Source organism: Callorhinus ursinus, unplaced genomic scaffold (genome assembly GCF_003265705.2).
Source record: "Callorhinus ursinus isolate GAN/ISIS: 27379988/994484 unplaced genomic scaffold, GSC_fseal_2.0 scaffold11, whole genome shotgun sequence".
Classification (NCBI taxonomy): Eukaryota; Metazoa; Chordata; class Mammalia; order Carnivora; family Otariidae; genus Callorhinus; species Callorhinus ursinus.
In genome coordinates, this window is record NW_027397073.1 from 47137996 (window position 1) to 47154759 (window position 16764).

Consider the following 16764-nt stretch of genomic DNA (forward strand, 5'->3'; position numbering starts at 1 on the left):
TCAGGAGTGCATTGCCAGTGTTCCTGTTTCTCCTATGGAAACCTGATCTCAAGCGAATTGTATGTCAGTGTTTGTTTCCTCTCTCATCATTAGCCTTTTAACAGCTTTATCCTCAGCTAAAGGAATTCCAGGCTTGGTGAACAGCCTGCTCCACATCCGGAAATGACACCATGCCCACGGCTGCCAGACCACTGCTACAGAAAGCTGAGCATGTTTCTCTTGCAACAGACTCTACGTCTTCTCCATGCCGTGGTTACAGACCAGTTGGGGGGGCAAAATAAGTATCTTCAAGAAGCCAAATTACAATCTATTTGTGCAAGCCTATCTTCTATGGGATAACATGTCGAGTAAGAAAATTCAGCATAGAACATACTCTATTAAGCCCCAAATGTTCTCCAAAGTAAGCAATAACTCTTAACAAAAACGGAAATAATGGCTAGGAAGAGGTACAACGTGGGTGGCAAGGGGTCTTTGGAAAGAATGCCTTGAGGAGACAGTATGAGTCATGATCTGACTGCTTAGGATGAATCCCTATGTATTTAGAAATGAACCCACTCTCTGCTATCAACACACCCATTATTTTTCCTACTGTCACTGGAAACATTTAAGAATAAAAAAAAAAAATCTGGGAGTGAAACAATACAATAGCTAGTGAGGCCTTATAATTAAAAGATATATTTGCCCTAAAGGGGGGAGGTGCAAATCAGTAATAAAAGAAAATAGCTGAGTAAGAGCAGGCTCTTTGTCCATTATGTATTATCAAAGGAAAATTATAACCTGGCATGCTTGCCACAGGCCTTGGTGCTTGGTCATTCAGCTTGACGTTGCATATTACTGGAACAATTCACTTAGAAAGAAACAAAATTCAAAACTGAGCCACACCAGCTAACAAAGCTTGAATGGTTTCTACAGAATTACAGTGTGCTTCCCGAAATGACTCAAAAATATCATTTAACACTATAAAATAAGAAACATTTCTATATGAATATACAAATATACAATGTTTCAGACTTTGGAGAATCATTAAGTAAGGTAAAATATGTCTTGACAGTTTATTCTAAGTGGCAACCAAATGTATGACTAGAATGAAAACAGATTTTATTTTACTGTTTCATTAATCTATTGCATGTACTCATCTACAGCCTTTTTGTTTAAGAAAAAAAAAAAGGTGGAGGGGCGCCTGGGTGGCTCAGTCAGTTTAGATATCTGACTCTTGATTTCAGCTCTGGTCATGATCTCAGGGTAGTGAGATCATGATCATCATGGAGTCTGCTTGAGATTCCCTCTCTCTCTCTCTCTCTCTCTCTCTCTAACAAATAAATAAATAAAATCTTTTAGAAAAAAAAGACAGGGAGGGTTATAAAGCTCTAAATCCTAAAGGATGTAAAGAAATTAATAAATTAATAAATTAATAAAAATGAAAAACAAACAAACATAAATGAGTAAAAGGAAAATTATTGGTAGGGATGAACTGTTAAGCCCATAATGCAGTTGGCACACAAAATGCAGGTCATGATGCTCTATGGACTCGCATGGCAGAGCCAGAAATTTGCCCCTAGTAGCCAATATAAAGAAGGAAACTGGACCCCAGGATCCATATGCTTCGTTTAGGGGGTTTTTTTGTTTGTTTGTTTCAGTTTTTAATGCCACTTAGAAGTACAACTATTTGGGGGAATCTCAAACGGATCCTCACAAGGGAACTCTGTGGAAAGTGATGGACAACATTCTGAGCAAGAGACAGCAGTTACAAGCAAACATGGAAAATGACCAAAAGCCCAACTTTTCATTATGTCTTCAATATGCTTCAAGTTACAAGTGATACATGTTTTAGTATCTATTTCATATGTATTGCTTTTGGTATGTGAGGGACATCTGCAAATCGGGCAGATAGTAGAAAGGGACTCTCTGCATCCCTAATTCATTCACACATTAAACATATATTCACTGAATTATTTCAATGCACCAGGCATCCTCCATAGCAAGGAACAGAACGCCATTCCTTATTTCATAGTCATAATTCAGTTAAGCTTGGGAGCTTCCTCTCTCTCTCTCGCTCTCTCTCACACACACACACATTATATGTACTTTTTAAAAACTTCTGCTTAGTCACCTCTTCAGTAATTCCCTTTCCTTCTTTCAGAGATGACAATTGAGGTATTTTGGTAAATTTCAGTCACTTGAAAAGCCTCCTTCACAAGTCAGAGTGCTGGGTGTCACTCAGAGCTCAGCGGGAGACAGAGGACTCTACTAGAATGAAGTCACTGGGGAGAGTTTAATCAATCAGCTGGTTTGCAAAGGAGTGCGCAGGGGTGATGGTGAAGCCCCTTGGAGTTAACGACATCTGAGAGCTCTCCCCACCATGGATTTCAAGGGCAAGGAGAGGAAGCAGAGCCTGGAGCCAAGACAGGGCTGTTGCTGTAAGACCCAAGTTGCCGGCCGGGAGCCAAGAGCCTCAATAGAAGACCTGCGATCCTGCAATGGTGGGGCTGGGGGGTGGAGGTGGCGGTAGGGAGGAAAGGGGACCATCTAGGTCACAAGAGGGCTCGGTGCCACATCTTAAATAATTAATAAATGTATCTGGAACAGCACAACCAAATTCAAGCCAGGGAAGAGTCTTAAGGTCACAGAAATGAGAGGCAGACTTTTCAGGAGGGGACACAATGGGCGTTAATATCATTGAAGAAAAATTGCAGTCCGGGGTCTAGAGTGTGGCCCGTGGGCTGTTTGGTACTCGTCTACAATGAAACAAGGACAGAAATGTGGAGGAAGCATGTCGAAGCCTTTCTAACAATTTGGAAGAATAAGTTGTTTTGTATCTAGGTTTTTTAAAGATTTTATTTATTTATTTGGGAGAGAGAGAGCACGTGCACTCTTGAGCAGGGGAAGGGGCAGAGGGAGAATCTCAAGCAGACTCAGTGCTCTGAGCTCAGAGCCCAGGGCTGCAGGGCTCAATCTCAGGACCCTGAGATCATGACCTGAGCCAAAATCAAGAATCGGGAGGCTCAACGGAGCGGCAAGGGTGGGAGCTGCCCGGGCTGAAAATGAGCGGGATTTTCAGGGATGGGAATGTGATCAGGCCTTGGGCTGGGTGGTGGTTTGTGTAGCTGTGCGGACAGTGGGGGTGAGGAGGCATGCATGGACAAAGGTGGGCAGGAAAGCAGCGTCCAGGACTGTGTGGATGGCTGGCCAGGAGAGTAAGGAAATGAGTTTAAACGGGCATGTGTGCAAGCCATAGCAACCCCACTAACCGGGGCAAGCTGGGGCAGCCCGGGGAAGGTGTCAGACCCACCTGTCCTAAACACCAGGACTTTCAGGTCCAGCCTTGCCCGGGCCTGAGCAGAGTGAGGGAGATCCAGATCTCAGATTTCCCCAACCGGAAAGAGCGCTACCGCCTCTCCCAGTCCCTGGGGCGCCCTGGCCGGGGCCGCCCCCTCCATCTCTCCAGGGGGCTCAGGACACTGTGTGCTTGTAACAGGCCCTGTGGGAGGGATGAGGGACGAGAGTCTGCTGAGCTAGGAGAACTGTGAGAGGCAGGTGAAAAGAACCAAATGTTCCACGCCAGTTACTCTATGAGGTTGAGAAACGACAGAGGTAAACATACCATCTCATTGCTCAGGGTGCTTGAAACCTATGGAACAGAGCACGTCACGGAGGATGGACTGAGTTGGGAATTCCTCACCTGTAGAATGTTCACAAGGGTGGTTTGAGAGTCAAAGAGAGAAGTGCAAATAGCCCAGGAGCTTGCTGTTGAGTCAGAGAGACCAGAGCCTGAAGCATCCTTGTCTGCAGGCTACACAGCCAAGGAATCCACCTGTGCAAGCGCAGCAGGAACTGCAGGATCACTGGGACCTGGGGAAACGGGACCGGCCCCTCTGGTCTGGAGGGCACTGCAGGAGTCCTGGGAAGGCACGCCGTCCACACTGCCTGCACCAGGAGGCCACCCATAGGTCCGGCCGTGGCCAGGCAGACAGCCTGGTCTTTGTGGAACCGAGCCACCTTGGGGACCCCTGACCTTCCCAACCAGCTCCATGGGGCACCACTCTGGGGCTGGGCGGGGACAGCCAGGGACACACACGCACAGCACCCCTCCTGAAGGCCGGTAGTGACACGAGAAGAGGTGCTGGTTTGATTCGGCTTAAGTTTTTCCCTAAAGGAAAGAAACACATGGGGCGCCTGGGTGGCTCAGATGGTTAAGCATCTGCCTTCGGCTCAGGTCATGATCTCCAGGTTCTGGGATCGAGCCCCAAGTCAGGCTCCCAGCTCAGCGGGGAGTCTGCTTCTCCCTCTCCCTCTGCTTGTGCTCTCTCTCTCTCTCTCTCTCTCTCTCTCTCAAATGAATAAAATCTTTAAAAACAAAAAAAGGGGGGGCACCTGGGTGGCTCAGTCATTAAGCGTCTGCCTTCAACTCAGGTCATGGTCCCAAGGTCCTGGGATCAAGCCCCACATCGGGCTCCCTGCTCCGCGGGAAGCCTGCTTCTCCCTCTCCCACTCCCCCTGCTTGTGCTCTCTCTCTCTCTCACTGTCTCTCTCTCTGCCAAATAAATGAATAAAATCTTCAAAGAACAACAAAAAAAAAAAAAACGAGAGAATGTAAAGTGAAAAAGCAAAAGTGAAGCAAAACATAGAAATTGGAATAGGGAAAGAAGGGCCTTCAGGAAGACAAGAGTAAGGAAGGTCGTTTGGTTGCATATGGAGGCTCCAGGGTCACTGAGTGGAGGCGGGACCCGGGCTCTGTGGGGCCAGAAGTCAGCTGGCAGAGGGAGGGGGCATTGGGCCCAAGGACTCCCCCGAGACATTGCATTTAACTTGAGCTTTCACTGGAACCATGGTGAAGAATTTGTGAAATTCAGTTTTTCCCTAAATATGCTTGCTAATAATAGTAATAGGAAAACTGCTATGATTTAAGCCAAATATGCCTGAAATCACAGAAGGTTCACAAGGGAAGAAACATAAAATAGTTTTCAAGATTAGCTGAGGAATAAAATAGGCTCTTTAAAAAAAAATCAATTTCCATTTACTGGGCATTTTTCTGGTTCTGTTGACTTTTAAAGATCTCTAGCAGGCCGACCTCACTCAGGATGAAGTGGTCAGAAGTTTGTATTGGGGGATGGAGGGCATCAAGAAAATGCCAAGTAAGCTTTTTCATCAATACCTCAAATCTCACCAGGAATAATTGTTCCTTTTGTCTTCTCTATACCAAACTCTTCTTTTTTTTCCCAAAAGGGAACTATCTTCCTAATTAGCTTTATTATCTTTATGTACAAGCTCATTGAAAAAAATACAGACATAATAACTAATATGGACTAAGCTCTTACAGCATGTGAGGCAAAAAGATTTTTCTATATTACCTTCTTAATTCCTCCCGATAACCCTACGGGGGTGGGTCTAGGTTCATCCCCAAATTTCAGATGAAGACATTAGAGAAGCCCTGGAGACAGTAACTAGAGGGTCTAGTGTTACACAGCTTGAAAGGTGTGAAGCCAGATTTGTACCTGAGAAATAATCCACAGCATCAGTATGAACTACACTGTAAATGGGATTTACAGAGGAAAGTAAAAATCACCAAATAATCCCACCATCCAGAGAAAAGCATTCTTAGCATTTTAGATTCTCTCTTTTCTGAGTTTTTTCTGTGCTTATATACACAAAGAAAATGAAACCATACCACACTATATACGCAGCTTACATAACAGTTTGATTTCTCTTCTTCACGACTTAGCACAGACATATCGTGTCAGTAAAAATCCTGTCAGTGGCATCATTCTGATGGCTGACAATCCACTGCATGAATCAGTCCCTTTTTATTGGACCTGAGATTCTTTCCCAGTTATGTTATATGAACAATGCTCCTGAGAACACCCTTGCTCAAATATTTTGAGCATTTATCTCATTGTTTCCTTAGGATAAACTCCTAGCAGTCCATGACAAAAATAGAGAGTAATTTTTTTTAAATGCAAACATTCTCGGATGATACAACATCAGCACAGAGTTTCCAGAACTTTAGTGTGAATATATTTATATACTTCACTCGCTTAGAAGAGATAAAGCAGTGTAAGCTTATTGGAAGCACAGAAAAGGAGAGAAGGAAGTGTGTCGATAATGATTTCTCTAAGTAGTAATAATAATAATATTCCATGTTTGTCTCATGCTTTTTGAGGGTCAGAGCACATTTACATACATCATTCATAAGCATCTCTAACCATAGGTTTCACTCAGGGGTGAAGGCCTGATTTCCCAGACATTGTTTCCTCTAATAGTGTTTAAATATCTTGGAACCTATTGACTTACATATATTATCAATGCTATTTGAGATAGTGATCCACAGAGCTAAACAAAGTTGGCACCTCAGGGATTCCAATCTATTGCTCTGGATCCACGCAGCTTCCTTGAATTTAAGGAATTAATTTAATATCAAGAGAAAATTCCAGATTGCAAGCCTCTTCTTAATGTATAAATCCCTTAAAAGGCACTTTAAAGGCAATTAACATTGTTTAGGTTACTAGGCAATTAACATTTTTAGGTTACTACATAAAGAATAAAGAATTAGCATAAAGAATAAAATTGAAAAAAATTAAAAAATTGAGAAAAAGAATAAAATTGCCTCCCCGGTAGCCCAGGAGATTTTGTTGCTCCCTATTCTATCCACTAACAAATTATTTGCTTTCAAAGGTTGAGTCTCATGATTATATATGTCTGTTAATAGGATATTTAAAAATTACAAATTTGTTCTGAGTAAAATCTGTATCTTCTAATGATGTTACAGCTGTAAAACACTTAAATGGTGTTGCAAAGAGACCCAAATGTCGTAAGTGGAACCAACCACGTAGTTAATTACAGAGCCAAGGCTGGTCTACCCTAACCTAGAGATTTGGTCTCACAGCAACATACTTCCACTAGTACTATACTCTGGGAAGTTCAGACTAACCCTGAGTCAACCTTGTTTCATTCTACATTCACTTGGTATATTTACTGAGCATCTACTATGTGCTGAAAATTGTGCAAGATGCTGGCAGCAGGACACCATATAGTGAATAAAACAAGACACAGTCCCTGTCTTTCTGAAGCTCATAGTCTAGACAATCCCTGGAATCTAGAAGTTCGGGTCAAATCTAAGAGTCATCCACTTTCTGGATGGAACTACATCCACCCAGAGACCCAACTGAGTCAGACTTTTAGTGACCTCGTCTGCCTGGCATCCCTAGAACCAATTTAATCTCCAAAACGCCTTAGCCCAAGAAGAGGCAGAAACCAACCCAGGCCTTCCTCCCACCTGAGTCAGAACTGACAAGGGCTACAAAGAATGTTTTGGATTCATCCGCCGAAGTCTCATAAAAGTTAAAAGAAGGCAAGAGGGAAAAAAAGATCCTAGGCCTTCTACATACTAAATTCACTCTCAGATGGTTGGATACTGTATTTGCCCTTGGCCCCTGGGGAATTCACTAAGTTCATGAAAAACGAGAGTAATGGCACATGTCTGTGTGACCTATTTTTTCTTTAAAAGTTATAATGCTTTTTCCTTTGTTACTCTTAATCTGAGAGCATTAGAACCATTTTCTGAATTTTCTACTTACTGCATTCTAAATACCTATTTCCTAGTGTTTGCTTGTGCAGACACCTATAGGGTGCTCAGAGTCTTGGCCTAAGTCCCCTTTCGTCCCTGCCTTCATTTGGGTCCTCTCTAAACCAAGCTCTGAGACAAAGACTGGGTAGTTTATTTGGGAGTAGATCTCAAGAAGCATAAATGGGAAGCGAGGGGGACACAGAGGAGGGAGAAAAGCCAGTGGCTGATAATTCTAGTGGAGATACTCTGAAGAACCGTCCCTTGGAGAGGCAGGGAAATGGGGAATTTTTCCACCAATTCCTCTTCCTCCTGGGTTGAGGGATGCCCCTGGGGACATTAAATCCTGTACTTCCCAGCTGGTCTGTACGCAGGCTCAGAAGCTGAACTCATTATATTTGGCCAGATGAGATGAAAGTTTCCTATAAAACACTGTGTTCTGATTCTAAAACTGATGACTACAGCATCATTGAATGAACCTGAACAGCCTGAGAAAATACAACTGTCTCTAGTGAATCACAGAAACTTCCTACATTTGCCTCCTTGTAAGGGGGACACTGTCCTTCAAGACTGAGTCCGGGAGGCGCCTGGGTGGCTCAGCTGGTTAAGCGACTGCCTTCGGCCCAGGTCATGATCCTGGAGTCCCGGGATCGAGCCCCACATCGGGCTCCCTGCTCACCAGGGAGTCTGCTTCTCCCTCTGACCCTCCCCCCTCTTGTGTTCTCTCTCTCATTCTCTCTCTCTCTCTCAAATAAATAAATAAAATCTTTAAAAAAAAAAAAAAAAAAAAAAAGACTGAGTCCGGAAAGTGATGCTTTTATTTGCGAAACAGTGTTGTCCAAGAAAAACGACCAGGAAAACCACCAACTAGTCCAAAAGGACATGGAGAAAAGTGACAAGAGAAGCTGCCAAATTGACTACAGCACATTGAAATCAAATGTCAGCTCTCAGTAGCTGGGAAAAAAAAAGTGACATGGTAATAACAAGTTTAGGGCCTATAGTTTATGTCCCAACCATGCATCAAAATTCACACTTCCAAAAAAAATATTCACACTTCCCTCCATCTAAGGTCTGTAGGTCACTATTCAGTTATTCAGTGACACTTTCGTGGCTAATTTCAGCAAAAAGAAGAAAATACAGATCCCGCCCAGAGGGAATACATTATGAATCTTACTAGACCAAACCTACTTGTTAGAACACATTGCTTCGACACCAAGAGGAAAGAAACGTCTTCAGTCTGACATCTTTGATGTTGCTCTTCCTGTTTCTGGGCTTTTCTAGAGTATTTTCTACAGTACTGTATATAGTGTTTTCTAGAGCGGTGAAGTAATGAGGCTGCTTAATAATGAGTGTTTATTGAAATTCACTTTATGTTACTAAATAAAAATTTATTTCAAAACCACTGGCCTAAAGAGGTTTAAAAGTGAAGCAGCTCACTCGTTCAAACCTCAGAGCAATCCCATGGGGTAAGTATAATTATTATCTCCCTTTTAAAGGAGGAAACTGCAGCACAGAGCACACAAGCATGTTGCTCAGGGTCACACAGCAAGTAAGGGGGGCACCAGAGCGCAAACCAGCACAGGCTGACTCCAGGATCCACCATCAACCCCCACTCAGAGCAGCCTCCCCAGTCTGCTGACCCAGTCGGTCAGGCGTTGGGTGAACACCATCTTCATGCAGAAGGAGGCATGGCTAACGTCTGTCAGCAACCAGAAAGTTACTGAATTGTTCCCACGTTGATATTTTTTCTAATTCAACTGTCTTAATTAGAGATTTTTCAGTATATCAAAAGGGTGCTTTTAAAAGGTAAGTTTTTAAAAGAAAATAGCTTTAGGGGAGAAAAAGTAAATCCAATAGGCATTGGTATGATAACTACACATCGTTTTGATGGGTTAAAATTCCCAGCTAACTACAGAAATCTTCAGTTAAATAACTGGTATAATAGGTAAATTCTGGTCATTATAGGCGAAATCTCTAATGAGTTAAGGACAGAGGTGAGTTATTAGAGGGAGAAGACTAATTCATAGTTGAAATTGGACTCAGATGAAAATTGTTGGTGAGGGCGCCTGGGTGGCTCAGTTGGTTAAGCGACTGCCTTCGGCTCAGGTCATGATCCTGGAGTCCCAGGATCGAGTCCCGCATCGGGCTCCCTGCTCACCAGGGAGTCTGCTTCTCCCTCTGATCGTCTTCCCTCTCATGCTCTCTATCTCTCATTCTCTCTCTCTCAAATAAACAAATAAAATCTTTAAAAAAAAAAAAAGAAAAGAAAATTGTTGGTGAAAATATTCTTAGAAGAGGGCTAATCTCGCATAACATATGAGTTGAAGAGGTGGACCGCCCTTCTATCACCAGACTATCCCCAACCAAAATGAAGATAACACACTCATTTGAGGAAATCTCACTATCATTCAATTTCCAGTCTTTGGGATGCATTGCCTTTTTGATTGCTTTCAAGCAATACTGTTTTGGAAGAAATTTTTTCTTTCTTTTCAATTGAAGTATAGTTAGCATACAATGTTATATCAGTTTCAGGTGTACAATAAAATGATTCAACAATTCAATACATGACTCAGTGCTCGTCACGGTAAGTGTATTCTTAATCCCCTTCATCTATTTTACCCATCCCCCCCACCTCCCCTCTGGTAACCATCAGTGTGTTGTTCCCTCTAGTTAAGAGTCCTTTTTTTGGTTTGTCGCTTTTTTTCTTTGTTCATTTGTTTTGTTTCTTAAATTCCACGTATGAGTGAAATCATATGGTATTTGTCTTTCTCTGACTTATTGCACTTAGCATAATATCCTCTAACTCTATCCATGTTGTTTCAAATGGCGAGATTTCATTCTTGTTATGGCTGAGTAATATTCCATCGTATATATATATACCACATCTTCTTTATCCCATCATGGATCAGTGGACACTTAGGTTGCTCCCATAATTTGGCTATTGTAAATAATGCTGCGATAAACCTAGGGGTGCATATAGGTTTTCAAATTCGTGTTTTCATTTTCTTTGGGTAAATACCCAGAAGTGGAATTACTGGATCATATGGTGATTCTATTTTTCATTTCTTGAGGCACCTCCATACTGTTTTCCAGAGTGGCTGCACCAGTCTGCATTCCCACCCACGGTGCACGAGGCTTCTTGCAGCCCCACCCACCAACAAAAGCCTCTCAAGAAAATCACCCTGCAGGTCGATGTGACTACAGCCACAGGAGACAGGCTGAGGGCAGGCATCTGGTCAAGCAGTATTTCCTATATGAACCGTACTCTGTGCACCACTATGGCCAGCAGAAAGATTGGCTTAAACATCAGTATTAGTACTATTATCAGTATCAGTGTTAGTGTTGTTGTATATCTCCTATTATGAATCAGTTACTAGTCTCTTCTTTACCCGACTTTCAATAGCTCTTTCCCCATTTCTTCTCTCCTCGTTGCTTAGGAACTCTCCAAATTAGATTTCTGTACTCCAAGCTTCATTTCCTTTCACCTTCTCTCTTAATCTCCCTGCAGTCAGGTTTTTAATCAAAGCCACCAGGAACCTCCATATGAGCAAATCCAATGGCGAATTATCAGTCGTTACCTGTCCTATGTGACTTGACCCTGTACTTGACACAGTCACTCTCTTTTTTTTCCTTGAAACACTCTCTTTCCATGAACTCTTTGTTGATGTGTTAGAGTTCTACTGAGGTGTATCTCACACACCATTCAATTCACTCATCTAAATGTACAGTCCAAAGGTTTTTAGTATGTTCACAAAGTTGTCCAATCGATCACATTCAATTTTCATCTGTCTCCCCCAAAACAAGCCATACCTCCCAGGAGTCATCCCTCACTTCCCTCCAAAACCCCCAGCCCTAGGCAGCCTCTAAGCTACTATTGTTCTGCATCTATAGAGTTGCCTATCTGTACATTTCATATCCGTAAAATCATATGATGCATGCTCTTTTGTGACTGGCTTCTTTCAAGCATCATGTTTGCAAGGCTCACCCATGTTGTAGCATTCATCAGAAATTCACTCCTTTTTATTGTTGAATAATATTCCATTGTGTGGATATCAATATTTGGCTTATTTATTCATAAACTGACGGACATTTGAGTTGATCCCACTTTTTGGCTATTACGAATAATGATATAATGTACATTGATGAACAAGTTTTTCTGTGTCTGTTTTCATTTTTCTTGAAAATATAACTAGGAGTGGAATTGCTGGGTCATATAATAACTCTGTGTTTAAACTTTTTTTTTAAAAAAAAGACTTTATTTATTTGAGAGAGAAAGGAGAGAGAGCATGTGCATGCATGTGCATAAGAGCCAGGGGAAGGGTAGAGAGGGAGAAGCAGATTCCCTGCTGAGCAGGGAGCCTGACGCAGAGCTTAATCCCCGGACCCTGGGATCATGACCTGAGCCGAAGGCAGACACTTAACCGACTGAGCCACCCAGGAACTACCGAACTGTTTTCCAAAGCAACTATGCCACTTTATTTTGACACTATGTATTAGAGTTCCAATCTCTCCAGAGCCTCACCAATACTTGTATTACCTATCTCTTTGATTACAGCCACCCAGCTGAGTGTAAAGTGGTATCTCATTGTGGTTTAAACTTACATTTCCCTGATGGCTAATGATGTTGAGCATCTTTTCATATGCTTTTTGGCCACTCGTGTATCTTCTTTAGAGAACCATCTATCCAGATCCTTTGACCATTTTTTTAAATTAGACTCTTTGTCTTTGTATTACAGAGCTATAAGACAGCCTCCCTTTTGATATACTTTCTTCACCTACCTTTAGGACACCACACTCTCTTAGTTGTCTTCTTCCCATCTGTCATTCCACACCAGTCTTCTTTACTGGTTCCTTCTCTTTTCCAGGACTTCTTAATATTGGCGAGCCTATGGCTCAGCCCTAGATCCTCTTCTCTTCTCACTCTCATGCAGTCTCGTAGGTTAACACAATCTATACGCCATTGATTTCCAAATGTCTATTTCAGTAGGAGCTTCACCTGCATGAGGCAGCCTCGGATAATGCACTGGGGAAGCACTCTCTGCCCTGAAGGTCCAGTGTGCCTCAACCCCTACTAAGTGTCACTGGATAAGGAGAAGTTCATTCTGGCTCCAGAGGCGACAGCACTAATGGGAACCAAGCAGGAGCCCAGAAACCAGATGAACACAGCAGACTAGTAGTATGCACCAGCTCTGAAAACAAAATTGTCATTGGAACAACAAGCTGCAAAAGCAGGCCAGAACCTACATATTAAACCTAAATGGGGTGACCATCTGCTAAAAGCTGGGAGATTTAAATAGGATTTAGAGTCTCCTAATATAATATCTAAAATGTCCAGAACACAACTGGAAATCACTCATCATACCAAAAACCAGGGGAAAATAACAACTTGAATGAGAAAAAACAATCAACAGACCCCAATATGAGATGATGAAACAGATGACAGAATTATCTGACAAAAACTTTAAAGTAGCAAAATGTTTCAGTAAGTATAAATATTCTTGAAGTAAATTAAATTATATAAAATCTCAGCCAAGGAACAGAAGATTAAAAAAAAAAACCAAGTGGGAATTATATAACTGAAAAAATACAATAACTAAAATTTAAAACTCACTAAATGGGCTAGATAGGAGAACAAATATGAAAGAAAAAAGGAATCAGGGAATTTCAGGATAGAACAATACAATTACCTAATCTGAAAAACAGAAAAGCGACTGAAAAAAACAAATGAACAGAGCCTCAGGGACCTGTGGAACAATAATAAAAGATCTAACAATATCATCAACATTCCAAAAAGAGAGAAGTTGAACTCGTGGAAACGGAGGGTAGATTGGTGGTTAGCAGGGGCTAGGGAGTGGGAGAAATGAGGAGATGCTGCTCAAAGGGTACAAGCCTTCAGTTATAAGATGACTAAGTTCTGGGTTTCTAATGTACAACATGGTATCTATAGTTAATAACACTGTATTGTATGCCTGAAGTTTACTAAGAGACTAGATCTTACGTGTTCTCACCACACACTCACAAAAAAGTATGTGAGGTGATGAATGTGCTAATTAACCTCATCATGGTAATCATTTCACAAAGTATATGCTTACTGAATCATCACATGATATACTTTAAAACATATATAATTTATTTGTCAATGATACCTCAGTAAAGCTGGAAAAGGAAGAAATGAGGTTCGTTTGAAAATAGCCCAAAGATGATGAAAGGTATAAATATACAGATCCAAGAAGCTGAGAGATCCTGAATATGATAAATCCTACAGAAATCCTTGACAAGCATCCCTTCCAGCCCAGCCAGCTTCCCAGTCTCGTATCTCCCAGTGTGTGGGCCACAACTCCACTGGGACATCCAAACAGTATTTCAGTGCTTGCATATCCACAGTAACTCTTCCCCCCACCCAGAGAGTCTCCAACATCTCTGCAAACAGCAGTTCCAGTTGCTCAGACCAAAAGTCTTAGGAATCATCTGGAATCCTCTCTTCTCACACTTCACATTCAACCCATTCAGAAATCATGGCAGCTCTAGTCTCAAAATATATCTAGGACACAATCACCCCTTCCACTCCCCCTAATGGCATCTTTCTTGTGGATTACGATGACAGTCTCCTAACTGGCTTCTACCCTTGCCCCCTGATAATTCTCAACAGAACAGCCAGAGAAATACTTTCTTAAATTTAAATCAGATTAGATAATTCCTCTGCTTGAAACTCTGTAATGACTCTCATTTCACATTGGAGTCCAAGTCCTTATTATGGCCTAGGAGCCCTACTTGATCTGGCCCTGTCTGTTCTCTCTCTGGCCTTTTCTCTCACCACTGCCCTCTCCCTGACTCTGCTCCAGCCATCCTGGCCTCCATGCAGCTCCTTACACCTTCCAGACAAGCTCCCACCTTAGAGACTTTGCAGGGCTGTTCCCTTGTCTGGGTGACTGATATCTGCATGATGAATGCCTTAACCGGTTCTAGTCTTTGTTCAAAAAGCTCTCGCCTGACCATCCTACCTAAAACTGCAAACTCCCCTTGTCCTGGGCCTCATGATCCTCTTACCCTGATCTACTTTTTCATTTTTTCCATAGCTGTTATCAGCTTCTAACATATTGTATTTACTGATATATATTTTTGTTGGCTGTCTCCCATGAGGGAAGGAATCTCCATCCCTTTGTTCTTTTATGTAACACAAATACCTAGAACAGTGCCTGATATACAATAGTCAACAAATAAATACTTGTTGAAGGAATAGGGTGAAACAGATAGGAGGCACTCCCTAGTCTGAAACAGGAAAGAAGGTGCATTTGTTTTTCTATTGCTGCTTAATGAACACAAATTTAGTGGCTTAAAACAAAGCCATTTATGATCTTTCAGTTCTGTATTTCAGGAGTCTGGGCATGGTGGCTGCAATCAGGCATTCGCCAGATGCCTGGAAAGACCCACTTCCAAGTTTGCATGTGTTGTTGGCAGAATCCAGTTTCTTATGGTTGTAGGATTGAGGTTCCTGCTTTATTCCTGGCTGTTGGCTGAAGCTGCTCTCAGCTTCTAGAACCCATCCTTAGATCCTTGCCATGTGGCCATCTCCATAGGTAGTTTATAATATGGTAGTTTTCCCCTTCAAAGTCAGCAGGAAATTTTCTCATGCTTCAGATCTTTTCCTTCTGGTAGGGCCCAGCCCCTTTTAAGAGCTCCCCTAATTAGGGAGAAATCCTCCAAGATAATCTCCCTTTTGATCAACTGACTTGAGACCTTAAACACATGTGCAAAATCTCCTCATTTTTGTCATGTAATGCCACCTTACAAAGGGAGTGACTTCCATCATAGTCCTACCACACTGGAAACAGAGGGGATAACACTGGGCCTGTACACTAAGAGGAAGGCATCCCAGGGGCCATTTTAGCATACCACAGAAGGATAGGTCTGAAGCTGGGTTTTCTTGTGCACCAGCTGGCCAAATAAAGCCAAAATAAAGGTAGTCAGTGTTCATAGAATCAGGATTTTTGGGAAAGAGAATGCTAGAAAAGTATCTTAGTCATACCCATGTTCACAGCAGCATTACTCACAAGAGCCAAAACATGGAAGCAACTCAAGTGTCACTTGACAGATGACTAGATAAATAAATGTGAGGCATACATACAATGGAATGTTATTTAGGCTTAAAAACGAAGGAAATTCAGACACATGCTGCGACACAGAGGAACCCAGGAGACAGTATGCTAAGTGAAGTAAGCCAGTCACAAAGGACAGATACTGTAGGATTCCACTTCTATGAGGTGACTAGTGTTGCCCAATTCAGAGAGAGTAGAATGATGGTTGCCTGGGGCTGGGGACAAAGGAGAATAAGGAGTTGTCGTTTAATGGGCACAGAGTGCCAGTTTCACAAGATGAAAAAGAGTTCTGGTGACTGGCTGCACAACAATGTGAACTTAAAGCTACCGAACTGTACACTTAAACATGTGTAAGATGGGGAGCGCCTGGGTGACTCAGTCAGTTAAGCGTCCGACTCTTGATTTCAGCTCAGGTCATGATCACAGGGTCATGGGATCAAACCCCGTGTCGGGCTCCACGTTCAGTATGGAGTCGGCTTGAGATTCTCTCTCCCTCTGCCCCTCCCCCCGACTCATGCGTTCTTTAAATAACTAAATAAATAAATAAAATCTTTTTAAAAAATAAAATGTCTAAGATGGTACTTTTTTTAAATTTTATTTTATTATGTTATGTTAGTCACCATACAGCACATCATTAGTTTTTGAGGTAGTGATCCACGATTCATTGTTTTCGTATAACACCCAGTGCTCCATGCAGTACGTGTCCTCCTTAATACCCATCACCAGGCTAACCCATCACTCCCCCACCAAAACCCTCAGTTTGTTTCTCAGAGCCCATAGTCTCTCATGGTTCGTCTCCCCCTCCGATTTCCCCCCTTCATTTTTCCCTTCCTACTATCTTCTCTTTTTTTAACATATAATGTATTATTTGTTTCAGAGGTACTGGTCTGTGATTCATCAGTCTTACACAATTCACAGCGCTCACCATAGCACATACCCTCCCCAATGTCCATCACCCAGCCAACCCATCCCTCCCACCCCCTTCCACTCCAGCAACCCTCAGTTTGTTTTCTGAGATTAAGAGTCTCTTATGGTTTGTCTCCCTCTCTGGTTTCATCTTGTTTCATTTTTTCCTCCCTTCCCCTATGGTCCTGTCTTATTTCTCAAATC

General features: G+C 42.3%; 1 protein-coding gene across 1 annotated transcript in view; it reads right to left on the reverse strand.

Moving 5' to 3' along the window:
• Window positions 1-16764, reverse strand: part of LAMA3 (laminin subunit alpha 3) — a 263227-nt gene that overhangs the window by 219021 nt on the left and 27442 nt on the right. The window lies entirely within an intron of this gene.